Below are 7,065 nucleotides of genomic sequence, written 5' to 3' on the forward strand. Positions count from 1 at the left end.
TCAGCGTCCAAAGGGGAGGAGCTACGTAGTGTCACGGGTCAGGCTCGGGAATACAGGTGAACAGGGAACGCTTTAGGCGGATAGGTTCTATTGCTACGGATAGGCACTGCCGGCAGGTCAGGCTCTATTGACAAGACGTAGCTCGAGGAGCTACGTTCGGGAGCTATCTGGCGGTCGGTCAAGATCTTCTGCGATAACGTATCGCCACGTGACTGAGATCCACTTGGCCTATCGGTCTAGGGTAACCTGGTCTGGTCTTACGCTGTGACATATGGGACACATACTTATCACGCACGTTAGTATTAATATTTCAGTATTAATATTTTAGTTTTAAGTAGATTTTAATAAATTAAAAACTATAGCTACATTAAAATACACTTAATATAACTTTAATTAAGTATAATAATAAAAGTGCAAGTAAGGTTAAGGTTAAGAGTATATATTTAGGAATAAATAAGAAACAAAGGTAAGAGTTAGGGTTAACTTATACTTAAGTATAAACTTTATAAAAATTATACCTATTATCTTAATAGAGTTATATCAAAAGTCTATTTAAACTGTGCTATGCACTGTATTTTAAGGCTTTATATGGAATATAAAATAGATGAAAATAAGTTAGAAAATATCGTTTTACGTAGTTAACTATACTAACTTTAAAGCCCTTTTTTTTTAGATTTTTAACTATTTTATTTAAACTTTTAGGCTCTGTAGGGTAAGCTGCTTTTAGGTGCACAGTATTGTAACGGTCGGGTTTCCAAACAGGTAAACTAGTCCGTACTAGGTTTATGTTTGCAGATAACGTAGGGCGTGATGCTGAGCGATGTGAAGTGTCACGTCTCTTAATGATCAAGTAATGCGTGTTAAGCTTATTGATGTAAAGATGCTTTATTGATAGCTGGTGAGCTAAGTTCTATCTACTGCTAAATGAATGTGTATATATACTGAGGGATATGCGAGTCGAACGTGGTCGGTTCGACTCTGTCCGTCTTCCTTCGTCATGTAAGTCGAATGTATGTATGTATGTATGTATATTTTTCGTCCGGGGGGCCATCGGCCCCGAAAGTCCCCTACTGGGGCACAGGACGTGCTGGGCTAGAGAAGTCGGAATCTATCTACACGCTATTTACAGAAATGCTATTGGCTACAAAGGATTAGTCATTCGCAACGCGAAATTAGTCTTCCGCTCGGCATCCGATTTCTGCAAACGCGTCAGTAGACCGTACTCTATCCAGCATATCATCGGCACAAATGGCGCATCCTATCGGGCCTGTTACCCGTCAGCGGGACGACAAGGCGGAGCTGGCATATCGCAGCCGCTTTTGGCCTGATACCAGGAGAGTTGAGATCAGTCTGTGTGTGTGCGGCAGCTCGAGACTACCTCAAGGTGGTCCCGGCCAGATGGAGGGCGTGGTGGCGCCCTTCGTCTGGCCGTGAGCATACGAGAGAGGAAGAAAAGGTAACAAAAGAAATGTGTGGAAGATAAAGAAAGGAAGAGAGTCGCGAGTGCTTCTCCAGTCGCGGTCGCCTAATAACGAGGGCAAATCTTTCCAAAGAACGCGCTGTCCTTGGACAGGTCGATATATTTGGTAAAGTCTTTTCCTATTGCTAGATTGACCGCTGCATTCGGTGAGGGTGCAAGCCTCATCCGATGACGCGGCGGTACTTTTCTGCAATAGAAGATGTGATCCGGTGCTTTGCGTCGGTCGCACGAGCAGACCAAGCGTGCATCGCTATGGTCGAATCTCTCGTGATATGCAGCGAAATCCCCATGGAGGGATCTCGCTGCCAGCAGATGGTGCAAGGCTGCACGCGGGAGCGAGAGCTCCGGCGGGCAGCCTGTGGTCGCCTTGAGATTGAGTCTCTTATACTGCTTAGGGGCGTAGGTAGACCACCACGTCTCGAATGCTTCTTTCGGTTTCTGTCTTGCGATCCTTCGCAAGTATGCTAGTGTTGGCCGAGCTCCCTCAGGCTCGGGGGCTGATGATCCTGCTTTGGCCAGTTTATCGGCCTGTTCGTTGCCAGGGATGTCAGTGTGTCCTGGCACCCAGCGTACCTGTGTGGCTCCATGCGATGCCGCTAGTGCTTGAAACTCAAGAAAGACGTCCTGAGAGGAGTCGGACGGTGTGCCTCGCAGGCACTTGGCGGCCGCGAGGTTGTCTAGGCAGATTATGATGTCTTGTGTTGCTGAATCTTGCAGGGTTAAGGCGGCTCTAAGGCCTTCCAGTGCTCCTGCAGCTTCGGCATCAAAGACCTCTGCAGGTCCAAGGCGACCTGATCCGCCGAGGACGGGGAAGTTGCCTTGGTGAATAGTGAAACCGTAGCTGGTGGCACCCTGAGAGGACAAAGAGCCATCTGAGTATACGACTAGGGTGAGCGGGTCGAGTGACTGCACCCAATGGAGGAAGGCGTCGGCTGTTTCCTTCTTCGATGCTGTCTGCAGCGGTGGCATTTGTTCTTGGTTGAAGCATTGCTGGATGAGCTTCGGTCGCGCGCACGGCGCAAGGAGCTCATCTGTACGTCGAAGACGTGTTCGGAAGCTGCTTTCCGTCTGTGCTTGATATCTTCGTTTGATGAGGTCGTGGTAAGCAGGTTGGCTGGGCGGGCGCGTTCGGCTCGCCAGAGGGTGAGCCTCATCAAGCGATTTGAGTCGCGCAGAGAATCGGAGTCGCCGCGCTTCGAGGAGTTGTGCGACTGGCGGTATCCCACTTTCTCGGTGGAGAGCAGCAATAGGTGTTGTCTTCCAAACGGGAAGTATAGCTCTCATAGACTGGTTCATGGCCTTGGTCATTCTCTGTATGAGATGCTGGTTGCTTGACGATAGGTCTTTGGTGGGTTGATTCCATCGCGGCCTGGTTGTGCCCGGGTACCAGGCCTCGGCGCCGTAGAGTAGCACGGGCTCGACATATGCCCTGACGGCACTTCGTACGGCAGCCGGCAGCCGGCCGTGTTTCGTGTTGGTGAGTCCTCGCAGATGGTAGGCCACGGCTTGCGCTTTCGCTGCCCACTTCTCTACATGAATTCTGAACGATAGCCTGCTGTCAAGCCAGATGCCCAGCCAGCGTAGGGCTGACTCGGGATGTTTCTCGATATCTCCGTGACGTACCGCTGGGGCGGTCCTGAGTTTGCTGCGAGAGAAGTGCATGACTTCGGTCTTCTTCGAGTCGAAGGAGACACCGTTTGTCGCGCCCCAGCGCACCATCTCGTCGATGGCCCCGGAAGCCATAGCCGTAGTTTCGTCTACTGTGTCGCCTAAGGACAGGATAGCTGTGTCATCCGCATAGCCGAAGCGGCCTTGGGGGTTGCCCAGTCGGTAGATGGGCTCTGTGTAGAGTAGGAAAAGAATCGGCGATACTGGCGATCCCTGAGGGAGGCCACATTGGAGAGGAGAGGAGGGTGTGAGGGTGTCTTGATATCTGACACGGGCCGATCGGCCACTCATAAAGGACCCAGCCCATCTAGCCAGATGATCGGGCCAGCCTTGTACGCGTAGACGCAGAACCAGCCTGTTTCGCATGACGGTGTCGAATGCGCCTTGGATATCCATCGTGACCAGAGTGGCCACCTTCTTGCGTGCGAATGCCTCTTCGATATCATGGATCAGGGCGGCCACTAGGTCTGTTGCCGACCTTTTGGGGAGAGCACCAGCTTGTTGTGGGTGAAGAACGCTGAAGTGAATGGCTGCCCACGCAAGACGGCGTGCAATCAGCCGTTCTAAGCCCTTGCCGAGGCAGGAGAGCAGAGAGATAGGTCGCCAAGCCCGTGGCGATGTGAGGTCTCGGCGTCCGGGTTTGGCGATCATGACCACTTCGGCCTCCCTAAAAGGTTTCGGGTGGTGGCCTACAGCGAGGCATCTTTCGAACAAGCGGCGGACGTGCGTCCCGATGATATGCCATACGGCTTTAAGGAGATTAACGGTGATGTTGTCTGATCCAGGAGATGTATTGCTTGTGTGGAGGGTTGCATACTGTGCCTCGTCTAGGGAGATTTCGAGTGGAAACGGGATCAGTCTAGGAGGAGAGACGAGCATCCAAGGGTCTTGGATGTCGTCGTCTGCAGTTCGTCGTTCCAGCGTGGCTCGTCGGAGCGCGTTAGCCTTGTCTATCTGAGATTCGTAGACGACGTCGTCAACCTGCAGTGGTGGCGGCTGGAAGGGCCCTGGGGACTTCAACCACCGAACGGCTTTGAAAACAGAGCTACTGTCGGAGAAGGTGTCGATGAGATTCCGCCAGTATAGCCTTTTGGCTCGGCGGACTACGCGATGGAAGTCTCGTTTGGCGATTTGGACTTCCTCGTTGAAGCCAAGAGGGTAGAGTCTTCTGATTGCACGAAAGGCAGCCGCGGCGCCGGCGCATTCTTCGGTCCACCAGGGAGCAGTTCGTGCACCCTTCCGTGTGGGCCGGCCGGCTGCCTTCGCTGCCGATGTTAGGAGATTCACGAGTGCAGAGGCAAGCTCATCAAGCTCGGATGGGGTCGAATCAGCTGTGGGGAGTCCAGCGGCTCCAAGCTCTACGATCTCAGCGAATCGTTTGAGCTCGTCATCTGTTGTCACCCGAACCCGGCCCGGTTGCATCGGGGCTAGTCCCGCATCGGGAAGGGTAAGGCTGAGTGTGAAGTGGTCAGAGCTAGTGGCAAGGTGATCTTCGACGGTAGCTTCAGCAAGTGGCATATTAGTAAAGGCAAGATCGATCGTGTTGCCGTGTGGGTTTGTTGGAATATCTGGAGTGTTAAGTAGGTCGAGATCATTTTCTGATGCCCAGTCTGCAATTTCTTGGCTACGGTTCGTCGCTTGTCCCGTCTGCCAAGTATGATGTCTGGCGTTAAAGTCGCCGGCGATAAGGCAGCGTTCCGGAACAGGCCATCGTATCAGTATGTTCAGGGCATCACTCTCGTCGTTCTGACGATAGAAGTTAACTATCGTCATGCCGTTGATTGTAAGCCATAGAATATCCCGAGTCTGAAAGGGCCGGATCTGATCAGCCAGGAGCCTTGGGTCTCGTCGGACATATGTCATGACTCTAGGCCGAGTGTCGTTACCGTCCCATGTCTCGACAGGTGTGAACGTGTCGTATGCGGGATGGGTTTTAGTTAGGGAGCGAGTGTCTGTGTGAGCAGTCCACGGCTCCTGTAGAAGGACGATGTCGTATCGTTCCGAGTCGGCCAGCGCCAGGGCGCAGTCGTGGGCCGGGGGGATCTTGCCGACGTTGGCCTGAAAGATCCTGAGCGGCTTCTTGTTATTCTTTCGTGTCTGCGAGTATCTATTCCTGGTCAAGAGGACGAGTGATGAGAACTATGCGCCGTTTTCGCGGTGAGCCTGGTCGGGGATGCTCGGGCTCCTCCGCCTCGTAGCCCGCATGAGGGCTTGTGGCCACCATGATGCACGAGGGTGCTCCTGATGCCGCTGGACTTGGGCCACGAATGCTCGGCTGTTCGTGTGATGCGATGTCGTCGCTTTGTTGGGCTTCCAGATGCGACTCTGGTTGTTGTGCCAGGTGTCGTTGTCGGTATGCCTCCGCGCCAACGGTCCGGACATGTCCTCGTTGCTCTTTGGTGAGTCGGCGGAGCACGCCGTGCACTCTCTTTGGCCGAGCTGGGCACTTATGAAAGTTGGCTTGGTGAGGGCCTAAGCAGTTGATGCACTGTTCTGGTGCAGTACAGTTATCTATAATGTGGCCAGTCTTACCACAGTGTTGGCAAACTGGCTGTCTATGACAGTTGCGGGCAAAGTGGTAGCCCCAACACGTCTCACATTGTCTGGGTCGGTCGGTTTTGTCAATCAGTCTCGCCGCGCTGCTGCCAAAGAGCGACCAGAATCTCTTTGTGGGCTTCAGAAACGACACAAGTAGAGTCTTGGTCAAGGGGCTGTCCGATAATTGTCGCGAAGGACGTATATCAACAGGCTTAAGCCCCGTCTGGATTTCTATCTCATCACGGACAATACTGTCACTATCCACCTCTTTACCGTGAAAGTCAGTCAGTCTTGTGGGAAAGTCTGAAACTACATAGGTGAACCATTCCTTGTTCGTTTCTACTGTCGTAGCTCCCAGTTCAGCCGCCCACTCAGCCTGCTTCTCTACGAGAAAGTCGCGTGTCTCAGGGTCGGCAGTCAGGACGGCCCATCCCGATCTGACCTGGAACACCTGTCGAATCTTGTCCGAGACAACTCCAACTTTTTCCTGAATCAGGGTTCGGATTGCATAGCTACTGTGGGCTCTGGCCGGAGCCCCGGCTTCTAGACGGATGAAGACGCGGAGGTCTTGTCGGGGTGGGGCGATGGTCGTTTGTTGCCCTTGGCGATGAGGTGGATCTGTTTGTCGGCGTCCATGTTGTTGTTGTTGTCTGTGGGTTAGACGGTCACGGTCAGTGCGAGGCGAGGCAGCGGCTACGCTGCTGTCAGTAGGCTTGGGGATGGTAGGCCCGGCACTGGAGAGCTCTCGTTTCCAGGAGTCGAGGAAGCTGTCGGCAAACTGTTGAGCGAAACGTCGTTGCGGTCCGGTAGTGAATTGTTGTGCGGCCTCTTCGAACTTGGCGCAGAAAGCCTGGAATACCATAAGTTTGGCATTGTACTCCTTCTACGCGTTCGCGCGCGAGATCATTGGCTGATTTAATGATAGAGACTGGTTGCTGTTCAAAGGTCGATGAGGGGCTGGCGCGCTCAGCTCCTTCCGTAGTTGCAGCAATGGTAGAGGCATTGAGTGGTGAGGATGGTGTCTGAGCCATCCGCCTGGGACCGGGTGAAACACCAATGGTGCCGTTCACGGCCGCAGGGCTGTTCTGTAAGAGGGCTGCACGGGCTCCTCGGTTCAGATTGGCGGGAGTGTGGATCCCTAAATCGAAGGGGTCCGGAGCAGCGGGCGGGTTCGTCGTAGACGAAGCCATTGCCGCGGCTTGCGGGCGCGCAAAGCGCAAATTGAGGCGTTTGTTGTGCACTTGTTAAGGATTTAGGTGTAGACAGGGCGACTTTCTTAACAATTGTATGCCAAGAAAGTGTGATGACAAAGGAAGGTGTCATGTAAGTCGAATGGCGTGCGTTCGACTTGTTACAGGGTAGGTAACTGTTGATTGGGA

Source organism: Fusarium oxysporum, genomic scaffold (assembly GCF_000149955.1).
Source record: "Fusarium oxysporum f. sp. lycopersici 4287 supercont2.30 genomic scaffold, whole genome shotgun sequence".
In the NCBI taxonomy this organism is placed as follows: domain Eukaryota; kingdom Fungi; phylum Ascomycota; class Sordariomycetes; order Hypocreales; family Nectriaceae; genus Fusarium; species Fusarium oxysporum.